At 49.1% G+C, this 15,371-nt stretch overlaps 1 protein-coding gene across 1 annotated transcript in view; it reads left to right on the plus strand.

Annotated features, from left to right (window-relative positions):
• Positions 1 to 15,371, plus strand: part of AADAC (arylacetamide deacetylase) — a 74,563-nt gene that overhangs the window by 22,564 nt on the left and 36,628 nt on the right. The gene's annotated exons all lie outside the window — the stretch shown is intronic.

A 15,371-nucleotide genomic window follows, 5' to 3' on the forward strand; every position in this document is an offset into this window, starting at 1 on the left:
TTTCAAAGGAATGTGGATTTTCTAAAGGTATTTGTGGCTTTCCTGTATCAGCTCAGTGGCTTCTTTTTCTTGTGAATGGCTTGTGTGGGGCACAAGAGGAACTGGTGGGTTTTGTTTTTTTAAATGCATATGTAATCCTATAGCAGAAGTGGAAAGGCCATGCATGTGCTGTTTGAATTTAATATTTTTTTCTGCATTAGAGATTTGTGGTTGTCAGCTTCTATATCTGACTGACTGTATCTGCTTTCACCGCTGCCATCCATCTTGGACCTGAGAGAGAATGCGAAAAGGGAAATTTTGCATTTTCAACACAACCCCACTATCTGTTTAGCCTGATTTCTTATGTGTGTTATAGGAATGTGCCAAACCAAATGCAATGCCTACGGTTCCACAACGCCATTGATTGCAACTTCTGTTCCCTGTTCACCTGGCAGAGTTACTCGTGAGGTCAGTATAATGAAGTGGTCAATATTGTTAATGCTGGAATACCACGCTTGGTTCGATTTGTAACCCGCACAGCGTTCCTGGCTTTAGGTAGGTGGTTCCTTGGCAAGGGGCTTGCCACGGCTTCTGGTGCCCCCAGCCCTGTCAGAGCCATGCCCATGTGGGCAGTCTGCCACGTGCCCTTCCTTCTTGGTAGTAGTGTTTCTCTTCTGGTGACTGCCACTGTCTTCACAGGGTACGGAAATGTCTTTCTTCACCACTTGATGTCAAGGGGCGGTTTTGTGATACTAGCCATCCCTTTTTTCCTGCACGTGATGGCCATGTGTGCTAGGTGGTGAAACGGCAGCACGCCCAGTTGTGCAAATGCCAGTTCAGCATCTGCATCATGGCTGCGAGTGGGGAACCGAAGGGAAGGGGCTGCCAGGCGCTTGGCCAGGTCCCATGCAGAAGGCAGGCAGGCAGGAAGAAGGCAAAAGATCCATAAGCTGCCACTTTCCAGAAAACAGCTTGTGCAATACTTAGCTCAATGTAGCGTTGGCAGCCCAGCCTCCCCCAGCAGCTGTGCGTGCAGAAGGGCAGATGAAGACACGCAGCTTCCCTGGGAGCATCCACACTGGTAATTTTAAAGTATCTATTTAATTAGGCCTGCATGAATCTGAAATGGTAAGCCACAGCCTACTTTTAATGATGTAAGAAAGCACATCTGTGCCCCTTCAGAGAGGCTTGGGGGGGAGGGGGGGCGGGGCGGGACGCAGCTGGCCCTGCCTGAATCTCATCCTGGCTCGTTCCTGCCCATGGGTGGGCACAGGGTGCTCCAAGACGGGCACCACAGCTGAGGCACGAGGACATGGTCCTGTCACAGTGTTATCAAAGCAAGGTCTGGTTTTCCCATCAGCACACACCAGCAGCGATTCCCCTTGGGGCTGGGTTTGCTGGAAGAGGAAGTGCTGCTGGCCCAGCAATGGCTCTGGTCCCACCAACATCTGGGCAGGGTCCGTCTCTGCTGCCTTCCCAGGCAGCAGGGATGGGGCCAGTCCAAGCCCCGTGACAGGGCTGGAGCCATGGACGTGGCAGATATCACTGCCCTCTCCCCACCAGAGATGCATCTGTACAGCATGTGGCATCCCACCTCCTGGTCATTGATGGCCAGGAGGTGATGTTTCTTCATAAACAATGTGTAGTGACAGTTCTTAGATTAATATGTTCAATGATTTGTTTTGCTGTGTCCATTGAGGTGAGCAGGGTCATCTGCTCCTTAAGTGCATTGAGTCACTAAGGATACTTCCCTGTGTATACACTGGTGTTGCATTTACCAACGTGGCTTGGTATCTAGCAAGTAATCATCATCTCTAAATATATACTCTTTCTGTTAATATATACTATATATCCATCATAAAAAGGGTGCAAAGTTAGAAACTAGTGCCTGTGCATCTGAGAGGCCAGCACTACGTAACAGATCTCCCATACGTTACATCAACTGTTTTTTTTATAATAGCAGTGCTATTATTTCTCTAGTGTGTGTACTGATCATATCACAGCACACAACATTTTAAAAGACAGAGGCTAGCTATTTAGAAAATTGGTTATTAATTCATTTAGCTGACATTCTGAAAGACTGCAATAGCTCTCACTTAAGCAAGGACAGGCTGGCAGCCGTTACTTTTTGGTTTCCATGCAATTAAACTGCAAGAAAAATACTCAAAACCCCCACCACGTTGGCAATTTGGCACCAAGTGGCAGCATCAGGCTGCTAAGGGGGCACAGGGGTGAGCACCGCTGCGGCAGGCGGAGTCTAAGGGCCGAGGGGTGCCCCGCGCTGCCCCTCCAGACCGTGTCCCGCAGCCCAGCCTGAAACCCGCCTGCGGTGCCCACAAACGAGTGGAGCCGCTGAACAGGAAACCAGAAATATTTGCATGCCCTGACTAAGCAAACGGCACCCTGAGCGCCCGCTTCCTTCCCCAAGAGGACACAAGCGCTGGCGCCAGCATCCTCCTGGGTGGCTGCTCTCCCCAGCGCTGAGTGGGCTCTGCTGCGTGCTCCAGCCCGGCACAGGTCACCTCCAGCCTGTCTGAAGAGCAGGTGCCTCAGCTGCGATAGAACCAGCAGCCCGTCATATTTGCCTTTACAATCCCTGTCGAAACCAGTTTGAGACTCCAGATTAGAAATCCCGATGCTTTTGAAACCCACCTTTCACAGCACTAACTACTATACAGGTTGTGGCGCTGACAGATCCAGGTGGTAGGCAACACCAACATCACCTGAGATTTCTCATGGCAGATATTATTTCCAGTTTCACGTATTTTTGCCAAAATTCCACAGTGGTGACAGTTGGTTTGTGTCTCATATTGTCATTTTCAGTGTTTCCCTCTTTTAATGTGCACGCTACAGGTGCTGAACTCCAGCAGTTGACCTTGTGGGCCACCTGAGATGCAGGAAGAAGAACTTAGATTTTATTGGCCATTTATTGTAAGATGAGCTGTTGTTTAATCCTAGGAAATATTTCCTATTTAATAATATAAAAATGCATAATATCATCAGGTCATAGGATAACTCAGAGTAGAAGGGACCACAGGACATCAGCTAATCCAACCTCCTGCTCAAAGCCAGCAGCCATGAGGTCAGACCTGTGTACCTGCAGTAACTGTGACAGGCGAGTGGTTTCACTCTAGATGAAGAGTTAGACAGAAAATAGATGTATATAGCCAAAATAAAAATCCATGTTAATTATACAATTAAGTTTTAGAACAAATCTGTTCAGAATGGAAGAAGACAACAAATTATAAAGAACAAGCAGTATAGGCTAGCTCCTTCTAGAAGGAAAATTTAGCAGAGGGCCTCCCTACCCCACATTGCTCCCGTCACGGCCGTGGGAGCGGGGAGCGATGGTGATGGTGATGTTACACGGCAGGTACAACAGAAAGCCACAGGGTAAGAAACCTTCTGCATGTGCCCCAAGGCTCGGAGCTCTGCACGTGCTTCTGCTGAGCCAGGCCCAGCATGGGGGCAGCACCCCCCCCCGCCCCCCCTTCTCTTCTCTTAAGGCTCCATAAAAGCTGCCCTGTTCAGCTTGGGGGCTCCCAGGCAGGACCCAGGCACCCTGGCTGCTGTGGAGACCTGCTGGGCTCTGGCCCCTTTCACCTTCTGGGATAATCCAGATTTGTCCCCTCTGTTTAGTGGTGGTCTCTAAAATCCCCATCTGCTTCCAGTTACCCAAACTGGTTGGTGAAAATTCTGATCATTACACATTTTACTGTGGCGCTTCTGGCCTTGCAATTAAAGATAGCAAAAATGTGATAAAAAGGGATTCCTTACAGAAGTTACCTCAAAGTTAAATAGTCTGTAGTGTCCAGCTAGAAAACCATGGAAGTTTCTTTCCAAAACAGCTGCCACCCCAGTGGGCTGGGTTTTGCCCTGCCCAGGCACTCAGCTGGTTGCCTGCTTGGCTTCCAGGGGGCAGGTCTCCAGGCCCTCCATGGGTTGGCTGTTTCTCGCTTCACAGGTGAAATGTATAAACCTGTAAAACCCGCCCCAAGGTACTGGTGCTGCTCCCGGCCCTGGCTCTCACGGGGCTTCCAGCCCTGTGACGCCTCGCAGGCTTCTGGCTTCGTTTTGTACGTCCCAGGTACTGTGAAGATAAAAAGCTCTATGTTAAACTTACACATACCGTGCTCCTCTCTGCTTTGTTCTACTTACACCGCTCCTGAGCATTACACAGGCAAATTGAAATGATCGCCCTGAGCACAGCCTCTCCTGAGGCTTCACCGAGGCTGGGCTGAGCCGCGCGCAGGGTACGTGCTGTGAGCTGTGGCTGTGAGCCCTCCATGGGGAGAGCCGCACCATGCCCCGTCACTGCTGGCCCAAGAGCCCGGCTGCCCCCGAGCCACCCTCTGCCCCACTTGGGATGCCGCACCAGCATGGGCTGGATCCGTGGGTGCCAGGCTTTGGTCTTGGTCCAGCTGGGGTTTTTGGTTTCGTTCTTCCCTCATTTTGGGTGGGGACAGAAAACCGGCCTCCAAAACAGGAATTCGACTGTGAGTCAGACTGAAAACAGTCCAAGTATGTTTTAGTGGTGGTAAGTGATCTAAAAATAAATGTTCCTTGCGATGGGCAGTGCTGGGTACAGCCAGGGGGCTCGTTGCTGCGCTGGGTGCCCTCGGCTCTGCCGGTGCTGAGCTGTGCCCTGGGCCCAGCCAGCTGCTTTCCCAGTCGAATGCAGAAGCCAAGACATTGGGCTACTTTTAACCACTGTTTTTAGGCACCTGATGTGTCAGCCTGAAAGAGGAAGAATCGCTTTCCAGGAGATGCCTGGTTTTAGGGGAAGGAGCTGCGGGAGCAGGACCCGCCTGTTGAAGGGAATCATGACTGGCCCTGAACCCGCCTGTCAGAGCAGTGGCCTGAAAAATGCATCCATGCATTTTTTAGTTCATTCAAAATGCAAGCAAAGCTTAGTTCCTCTGCAGCTCGGAGTACATAAAGTGTCCTACGGTGTTTTTTCCATTTAGAGGGAATTTCCAGGATTTGCCTTTGTGCCCAGTGCCCTTTGCCCTGCCACTGCCCCAGCAGTGCTGCCACTCGCATGCCTGCATCACGGACAGGAGCCCTGCTCCTTTCCCCACCAGCTCTCCAGCAGTGCCCTATGCCCAAGCAGCTTCTGCTCTGCGTTATTTTAATGATCATTTATATGAATGTCTTTGCAGAAGAACAGGATTGCCCACAGGCTGCTGCAGCGGCTGTAGATTTAGCGCTGTGCCAGGTAAAGCTGCCTGCAGGGTCAGAAGTCCTGAAAGCTGGACACGAGCTCAGCTGTGGTGTGAGTGCAGGACCCCCGGGCTCACCCCGCTGCCCACTGGCACCCCTCCGCGTGAGGGGGCACACCAGTGTACTCTGGCCACCGCGCCTCCTGCAGCTGGATGGCCTCGGATTTTTAACTACTAATGCAGGCAGCGACAGAGATATTGTCAGCTGACTTCTGCTGTTTTCGGTTTGGTTTCCACTTTCTAAAAATATTTAAGCTAAATTCCTGAAGCCCCGCAGGAGCTTAATTCTTTAAGAGCCTGTAAGCCAGCCAAATGCACTCCATTCTTTGCCTAAATGTTGTCACCTCAGCAGCACCCCTAAGGTCTATGAGCAGCACCTGAAGTGTGCAGTACAACACAGGCTTACATGATTACATTTTTACGTGTTTGTTCAAAGCAGCTCTATAGCAAATGATCAGCAACACAAGGGCCTGCCCTAAATGCACAAACGCCCCCAGGAGAGGGCATTGCAGGTGTCTGATGTCACAGGCAAGGTGGCTGTTAGACTTCATTGCAGGTGTCTGATGTCACAGGCAAGGTGGCTGTTAGACTTCATTGCAGGTGTCTGATGTCACAGGCAAGGTGGCTGTTAGACTTCTCTTAATTTTCCATACTTATCTTGATTGTGATCCACGTAAGTGAAGCCAAACATTTAACTTCTGCTTTTGACTCACTTCGCCCATTCCTGCACTCTCCCTTCACTTGCTGATGTAGTCAGGCCAGAGCTGCGGGATGGAAGTCAGCTTGCAGGCTGACTTTTGGAGTTCTGCTTTCTCAGCTACTGTAAGGCTTGCTCTTAGTAATTCTTTTTCCTTCCTGGAGACCTGCTTTGTCTGGGTGATGCTGTTGAGAAGCAGAAAACATCTCCCCGCTGCTGTCGGCTTGATCCCTTCTTTCCTATTCAGGCAGCCCGGCTCCCAGCCCCCGGGCCAGGTGGTGAGGTGCGGGGCAGGGTCCCACACCTGGGGGGCTGGGGGTGGCCAGCAGCACTGATGAGCTGGAGGAGGGGATAAATCCCAGCTGCCCCAGGAGCCCTGGGCTCTCCATCAGCCAGGGCACGGCAGCTGAGCAGGGGTTACATAGGAGCCAGAGTGCTGCCCGCAAGCTGCGGGTAGGGGGTACCCTGGGTGCTGTGCCAGGTATGTGTGAAGAAAGAGCTAGCTGAAAAGGTAAGAAAGAGATTACGTTCCTCAAATGTCTTTTTTTAAGCTAAGTAATGAAGTGCAGCAGAAAATTTTACTGCTGACTGTGGCATTTCTTGGGAAAGCCTTGTTAGATGATCTGTGTAAGCAAAGCTCGTATGAGCATGTTATGTGTCATTGGGCTGTGGTATGAACCATCAGATGGAAACAGGAATTACTGTAGAGAAACAAAGCGGCCTGGTTTGGTTTATCTAGCAATGGAAATATATATCGGGAGCTTGTGCAGTGATGTGAAGCTGAACCGGTCTTTGCTAAGATACCTTCTGTGACACATGGGAGCAAAGGTGGGGCAGGCATACAGTGCCCACGGTCTTCTGCAGATGCACATTGCTGGATGAGTCAAGACTTTGCTGCGTTAGTCCTGCATGATAGTTCAGGCTGTTCCTTCAAAAGGCATCCTCTCCTTAATATTGTCCTGAGGCAAATGTGATGGAAATCCTAAAGGCCTTAGTCTTCCAATGCTACATCAAAACATTAACCAACTTTAAACGAAATGGCTTTGCTGTATATGAAGAGGACTGGAGGCTGATGGCCCCTGCTGGGTAACCCATACCTTCCAGCCCCTGAACTCCAGTGAGGAGCATCAGAAATGCTGTTCTGGCACATGTGCCATCTGTCCGTCCCAGCCCAAGATGGGGATTTGGCTCTGCCACTCTCCCCGCTCCCACATGTGCCAGGCTAAGGAGCCTGGCGTCAGGTCCCTGCCCAGCGTCATGTCCCTGCCCGGGGTACCGCAGCAGTGTGGGGTTAGTAGAGCCGCTCCCTGCCAGGATGCTCCTGCGCCAGGCTGGCAAGAGGAGTGGTGGTGAGGAAGAGCATTACTGGTTAGGCCCTGCAGCAGTTCAATACAGTTCAAACACTGTATTTTCTGCCTCTGTATCTAACCACAGGAGCTATCAACGTAACTGATGAGTATAACGTGAGTAAGTGGGAAGGTAATCACCCTTAGGAAGGGCTGAAAAACCACTGAAAACTGTTGGTCACTGTTAACGTCTCTGTTGGTGGAGAAACATGCAGATGCAGACACTTCTCTGTAAGCTGGCTGGCTGGCGGGATTTGCTTTGGGGCTTTTCTCTTGATTCTGCCTACTCTGTGCTTGCCTTGTATAAACCTTTGATTAGGCTGAGAGCGCTGTGGGCCCTGAAGCAGGCTGGAGGCAGCAGGGTTGCGGTGGCAGTGGGGTTGCGGTGGCAGCAGTGTGTGTTTCTGCCATGCAGGAGGGCAGTCCAGCTGTGTGCCAAAGTTCCCACGCTGCGCAAGGGAGAGATGAAGGAAAAGCCCCTGGATGGAGTGCTTGGCCTCTGCTTGCAATGGTCCCCGAAAAAAATCAATGTAACAACAAGGTAATCTAGATTTTGCTTATGTCCTCTGTTATTATCTCATATCAACAGAACAGAAACCATTCTTTAATGTTCTCTAATGACACATCCAGATCGTTAACCTGCTAACTCCAATAATGCTGCCCACTTGTGATGTGGAGAGCTGGGAAAGCTGAAGCTAGAAATGACTGTAACTCTTAGGAACAAGGTTTGAGTTATAGGGATTGACAATAAAAAACCACTGAGGTTCAGCAAAGAGATCAATTATGTGCTAATTACTTGGCTGCTTCTGGGAGATGGAGAAGCTGAAGTGGCTGTGTAAGTGCAGCCTTGGGGGATGTAAAAGATGTAATAGTGAGTTATGTTGAAAAGGCACCTAAAGTACTTTTTTTCTTTGAAAATTATAACCCTTTGTAATACAGGTGAGGATGACTTCAACTTGTAAGTTTTTGTTCAGTACAGACTTCTCCACCCTTAATTTAGGAAGAAAAGAGAGTGTGAGTATTTGTTGAAGAGATGGGGCTTCCCCCCGCCCCACCCCCACCCCCCCGCAGAATAAGATGCTGAAACCTGTTGTTTCTTTATGTAGCATTTTATTGTAGTATTTAACATAAACTAAGACTTTAGGGATTTATTCCACCCAAGATGTAGATGCCATAGAACAGCTAACCCCACCCTCTGCCAGGCCGTGACTTTGCCAGATGCTGGGCAGCCCCGCGGCAGCATGACCGATGGCATTTGGGAAAACACAGCTTGGGGCTGCCCCAGTGCAGCCAGGCTCGGCATGGGCCGTGTGGCAGGGCACCGTGGCTGCGGCGCTGCCACTGCACTGAAGGCACAGGACTGCTTTGCAGAGCGGCAGCGGGCAGCCAGGCTGCCCAGGGCTGGAGACGGTGCTTGGCAGTGCTAGACATAACCGCGCTGGCTGGGGACACTGGCTGTGCCAGCACATAAAATAACGGGCTGTTATGGGGAGGGGGATGCTGGCATGGAGCGGCTGCAAGGGGAAACCACGGTTATGGCACACTGAAGTGACTCCAGAAACTGCCGTAGTGTGAGCTGGCATCAAAGATGCTTCTCTGGGGTTTGATGACAATGTGAATTTGACAATAAAAAAATTTTATATATCAAGATATTTTCAGGATGTTCTGGTGTCTTCCTTTGCCTCTGTTAGAAGAGCACTGGGCAAAATAGTGCCTGGGTAGTACCGGCAGAAGAAAAGTTTCTTGTGTGCAGGATGCAAGTCTCAGGTGTAAAACTGTGCTCAAGCGCGTTTTGGCTGCAAATGCTCCAAACGGAACACAAATGCCCAAATCAGTAAATTAAGTATTGACCTATTAATGTATTGGCTCTTCCATGATTTGTCATCTGACATTGATTAAGAACATCCTTGGCTATTGACCTTTCTTTTCCTTAGTCATGTGTCATTGGCTTATTTTAAAACATTGGCTTTTGCTTATTGCAGCATATCTCAGCAAGTATCCGAGAAGATGACAAGTAAAGTGTGCTTTGTTGTGTACGTGTTGTGTGACTGCACAGGCTGAAGGAAGCGCTGGCCGCGGGAGCAGCAGTGCCCTTGCTGGCCTTGCCTGTGGCTCTCCCGGCACCAGCTGCCTCCCGGCTGTTCTGGGCCTCCTCGCCTCTGGCCACTGTGTGAGTGGTGATGCCCGTGCCAGGCGGTGTGCCAGGTGCTGCGAGCCCCCCTCCCCAGCCCCAGCAAGCCCTCGGCAGGCCTGGGGCCGGGGCCAGGGGTACAAGAGGCTGGAAAAAAAGCTCTAGGGAAGGGGTGTCTGTAGTGTAAGAATCTGTCTCCTGAACTGAGCGGCCGTGAGACGATGGCTTCTTGGGAAGGCACTCTCATGGATACAGGGAAAGCGGGTAGAAAGGAGTATTCATTTCCATGGATTTACTCTGACTCTGAGGAGTCGCTTTAAAAAAATAATCTGTACCGTGAAATATTTAGATTAGATTAAATTTAGAATATTTTAACTACATTTAGAATGCTTCATTCACAAACATTTAAATATTTAGACTGATTCATTCGAGCGGGGGGCGAATGATGTTCAGTGTGCTCTGAAGCTCAACGCTTGCCTTTTTTCTTCCAGATGGCACTTTCCCTGATCTGGAGCAAGGGGCTGCTTCTGCGAGGGGGGGTGCGGGAGGGGAGCTCCCGGCACGGCTCGGCATGGCTCAGCATGGCTAGCAGTGCCCGCCACGCGTCAGAGGTGAGCTGGCCGGGAAGGGTGGGCGCAGCACCCGTTCCGTTGGCTCGCGCTCTGGACCGACCCACGCAATGTCCTTTTGTGCTTGTTGTGGGTGGGAGAAGCCAGCAGCACGTGAACGGGGGCTGCTGGGCTTGTCTGACGACGAGGTCAGGAAGCAGGAAAATTCATCATTGCCTTCAACAAACTGCATTTGCAGGTGATGAAATTCTAAAGCAAAACCGAGAAATAGTACCGAGCTAGAGACCCCTGGCTGAAAATACTCTTGTTAACAGGTGAGTGTGAGCAATATTCCTGCCTGTGTGATGTGGTTGCACCCGGCAGCAGCGCAACCCCCCCAGCTGCTCGCCTGCTCCCCACGGCTGGATGGGAGAGAGAATGAGAACAGCAAAAGTGAGAAAACTCGTGGGCTGAGATAAAGACAGTTCAACAGGTAAAGCAAAAGTCTGGTTTAATGGAGGTCTTGACTGACCAAAAAAAAAAAAAAAAAGTCCCAATCTCATCTCCCACCCCAGAAGGGCCCGGGGATCCTTGGTGCTGAGAGCTTGGCACTGCCCAGGCTGCTGGGCACCAGGCACAGGCAAAACACATGTCTGTGCGGGGCATGTGCAGGGGCCTTGGCAATGGTCAACAGGGCTTCAATGGAAACCGATGCCAAACTTTTGTAGGAACACAGCAGGTGAAATTTGTGATGAGACCAGCACAGGCCTGAATTTGCATCAATGAATTATAGTTACATGCTAATAGCACTGGTTCCTCTGGACTGCTGCTTCGAGCTTTCCTTGTGTGGTTACTGTACTGCCAATCAATAACACTGGGCATTGGTTTCTTCTCTGATGGTTGTTTTTTTTTGCATAAAGAATATTAACATGTAATGGCACCATATCCAACTTATCAGATTACTGCTTAGTCATCTCATATATGATTAATAGTGATTGGCTGAGATATTTTCAAAGGGATTTAATAGGATTCTACACTGCAAATCATGTGGCTGCATGCAAAGCATTGGGAAGCTATTAAAGGTTTTTTAGAGAAGTTTAGAATTTTCGGTATAAAACTATGCACTTGCATGCCTTGCAGTGGAAAATACCACTTTAATAAGCATATTGGTATTAAATTTAGTATGAAATTAGAAATAAGAGTACTTTGATACGGTATATTCCTTCCTCCTGCTTTTCCAGCACCAGGTCCCTGATGTATACTTCAGATGTTCGTTCTAATCAATATGCTCCTGTAAGGTCTCACTTTCCTCATAATATACACTTCTGTAGATGTAGCAAATGGGAGGTGATGTGCAAAAATGCTGTTCTGTAGAGCTGGTTTACAAGCACAAATACTAAGAAATATCCCATGTAAACGAAAGCACGAACAGCAAATGTGACCTGAGAGCAGGCGGGAGTCAGCGCGCCGCAGGCTCCCAGGGAGGACGCGTGCGCGGGGGGTGCGCCATGCCGCACCCCTGTCCTCTGCCGGTCCCGCAAATGGCTTGGCTCAGACGTGCTTTCTCCATCCTTGTAATGGTAGCTCATGCAAGCTAGCTTAAAAAAAATTTTTACTTTCCCTTCCCCGGCTCCCCACCCCACCCCCCCCCCCACCCCCCCCACCCCGGTCTTTTAACAATAAAAACAACCCCGGCATCTTATTTCCTCTAATCAGCTAATGGAAAGTCTCAAATCGACATTACTTGAAATGATGAGCCCTGGCTGCTCACATCTAATCTTCTTGTACTGAATAGCTGTTGGCACTTCATGAGTTTACCATTCTTCTAACCAAATAAAGCTATCAGGATGCCTGATTGTTTTTCACTGACAGGTTTACTAGAGGAAATCCTCCTTCTGAAGGCGCACAATGGCTGGTGATTTCTCCAGGGTAAGCAGCAGCCAGTAAAAACAAACATTATCCTGTTACAGTGTACTTCTACAAATGCCTGAATTTAAAAAGCTTATATGTGAGGATCGATTGCCATAATTTTATATCTAACAATATATTTTTGAGTGGAGAGGAAGTACTTTTATCATCCTAAAAGAACTTTTTTCTTTATGGTGTGTGGAAAAATTCTGGTTTCTGCTGTGATTTCAAAATTTATATATTTGAGTATATTTGAGGGGAGGATTTAGATATCGGCTACCCTAAGCAAAGCTGTCTTTTGAGGTTCATGTTTGTAGTTCTGTCACAGGGAAATAACCTCTTCCTGATATGAAAGCAAATTATTTTCAGTGCCTCTCTGGCTTCCAGGTTGATTTTGTCTTATCTTCTTCTAATTAACTTTGAGCATTTTAGGGAGGTCATTATGAAACTGCCAACAATGTATTTAGTCACCCTGTGGCAAGTTGCAATATATCTTCAAGAATTTGGTTTTGCTGGGCTAACCATGTGTGTGGTCTGTCGGGTGCCTAAATGTCCGAGAAGCCGTGCTGTGAGGTCCAAGGAGAAGTCTGTGGTGTAGGTGGTGTAGCAGCCATACTTGCTGCTGAGCATGTTTGCATGTTATTCCCAAAGACATTTTCGGTGACTTTAAACTTTCTTCATGCAAATTTTGGTAAAAGTGCCTCCAGTTCCATGGGGCTTTTGGACACAAAATGTCGAGGGAACGGGAAATAATTCCTTGTAAAATGGAGCTGAATGGCATGAAAACACCAACTCCAGATCTTATTAATGGCTGTAACATCAGCTTAGCATCAGTTTGCACATTAACACCCATGGTTTTGAAGGTGCCTTTGCTGGTGGCTTTTGGTTGTGGGGGGTTTTTTTGGTTTTGTTTTTTTAAGGTCTTATTTGAACGGTCCTGCGGGCAGCCGAGAGAGCAGGGAGAGTATTCCTCCCGGGGCAGCTCCGCCAGCAGCAGCCGCTTGCTCGGAGCGTCCCGGGGACCTGCAGGCTGGAGCCTCCCTGCAAAGGAATTTAATTCCTGGCACAAGCCACCTGCTCCTGGCCCGGCTTTGCCGGGAGGGGAGGCAAGAGGAGTTCTTCTGCAGGGAGCTGTCTTGGAAAGCTGTAACATCATCTGTGCAGGGAAAGCAGAGGTGCCGGGAAGGATGGTGCCTGTAGAACATCAGCAGGCTGTGCTGAAGTCTCACGCTGCCTCTGCGCTCGGTGGTGCTTGATGTGTTTGGAGAGCAGGCGGCCTCGCTGCTCCGTCGCGGCCGTGTCTGTTTGGCGAGGGGCAGCAAATCCTCACTGAGATATTCTGAAAATATGCCAGCCCACAGCCCTTTTGGGATTTAACAAGTACAGAAACGGCCCTCGAGTCCTTAGCACGTGCAACCCCCTCCCCGAGCTGCTGGGGCAGCCTGGGTGCCACCCTGGCAGGTGCCAGGTGCCAGGATCCCCCCACGGTGGGTGTTCGGTGCCTCCTGGGCGAGACCCACACATCTGTCCTGCTCCCCCCTGGAGCTTCTCCGTGGTGAAGGGTTCTGTCCAATACGTCTGTTTGAGGAGAGTGATCTGATGGATTACTGTTCTGAAAATTGAAATGAGATCATGAGCACCCATTTGTGTTTGGTTGGGTTTTTTTTTCTCCTTCATCAGCCTACCCAGACAGGACTTTTTTTTTCTTTATGGTTTTCTAAAAAATGCAGCTGAGCCGGTCACTGGGTTTGTTCTCCATCAGCCAGCTTGCCCTGCCTGGAGCCAAGCTGCAGCCCACACCATTGGCCCCCGGGGGCTGCTGTCCTGGTCACCTCGGTGGTCACTGAGCTCCTGCCTGAGCCCGACCTGGGAGGTGGGATACTGGCATGACCCTGTCTGACGGTGAGCCCTCTGGCTCCCATGTGGAGAGGCTGGGAGGGGAAGACAGGAGAGGGGCTTTTTCTACAGTACTTGAGCAGATATATCCCATTTAAAAAAAAAAAAATCAGTGTAGTGCAGAGAGCTGCTTCAATTGAATTAGAAACCTGTTTCAGCAGTTTTTAAGGACTAAAGCATAAAAGTATGATGGTAGTGATATTTTTCCTAATTTTGCTTCCCTGCATGTGGTGAAGTTTGCTGTTTCAATATGATAACACCCAGTGAAACACAATCTTCAGGCTGTTTGGGAAAACGATGTGCTGGAGTGCTTGCGCTGCAGATGATGTCTGTTCTTGACAGCTGCCTGGATGAGTGTCCCGTTCTGCTGGAAATAAATCCTGTGGAGAGCAGGAGCCACCTGGCCAGCAGGGAGCACACAGCAGAGTGCCCGATCAGCAGGCCTGGGGGGACAGCAGGTGCTTTTCTGGGGTTTTTAATTGAAATTCTGGGTACTCAAGCCAAGAATTCAGTGGGTGTAACTTAAATAATGCAGATGTATGGCTCTTTCAACCAGCTGGTGTTGTCTACTGCGATGTTTTATTAGGGTTTGTCTGCTCCATGCCTGCAGATCTAATCCCGAACCTTAATTTGACATTTGGGCTGTGAAGCTGGCGCATCTCTTGCTCTGTTGTGAACCCTGCCCGAGGAGCTGGGTGCAGGGAGCTGCTGCCGGTGCTGCCCGCTGGGAGCCCCAGCCAGGGCAGGGTGGGCTCCATCCCCATGAGGGCCTGGCAGTGCAGGCAGCCAGGAGAGACTCTCGGGAGACCCTGTTCCGGGTGTCGGGCGTGTTTTGCTTCACTTCAGAGAAATGTCATGGGACATTTCAGATGGCTTGATTTCCATAAAATCACACAGAGTTCAGGTTTTGTTTGGCTTTTAGGATGAGCGTTGTGACCTCTGAATGCCTGTTCTAGTCCTCGCCCTTGCCATTGCCTAGGACCAGTTGTGCATCATTTATCTTCCTCTTCATCTTGGGCATGGAGCCAGAGTTAGGTGGGCAGACGCTCTCTCCTTTGCTTTGATTTCGTTATTTCCTGGAGTGATTTTAGTAGTATCCTTAACAAAGCCAGAAATTAGTTTTCCAGTTACCATCAGAGGTTAATAGTCTTTGTTTTCTCCTGACTGCAATACCTTTGGGCATAGTATTTGGTACAACTTGGCAAGGGAAGAAATAACATCAGAATTGACCTTGGTACCAAAATAAATAGAGAGGAATCAATGTTTAATATTAATTATTCTGTTCTCTTTAATAGTTCCTCTGCTTACTGTAAAATATATGAGGTTTCAAGGAGTTTTGTGTGACTTTTGTGATGCTTATGAAAGTAGCTTTTCAAGACCTACTGCCTGCGCAAGGAAGAATAAGCTTGTGTACTACATAAAACAGTTTTCAGACTGCTCTATATAACACTTTATTTTGATCTTTGTCTTGTGTAAAGCAATACTAACAGACTTAAATGCTTCCTTTTAGCTACTTTATTCCTATTTTTAATTATACCAAAGTAATAATTTTTTTTGGAAAGCTGCTGCATATCACTACAGTGATTCAACCTGTTGTATAATGTACTGATCTAACTACATGTAATTTTCTCAAACAGTATTTCT

The sequence above is a fragment of the Falco biarmicus genome, chromosome 13 (assembly GCF_023638135.1).
Source record: "Falco biarmicus isolate bFalBia1 chromosome 13, bFalBia1.pri, whole genome shotgun sequence".
NCBI lineage: Eukaryota > Metazoa > Chordata > Aves > Falconiformes > Falconidae > Falco > Falco biarmicus.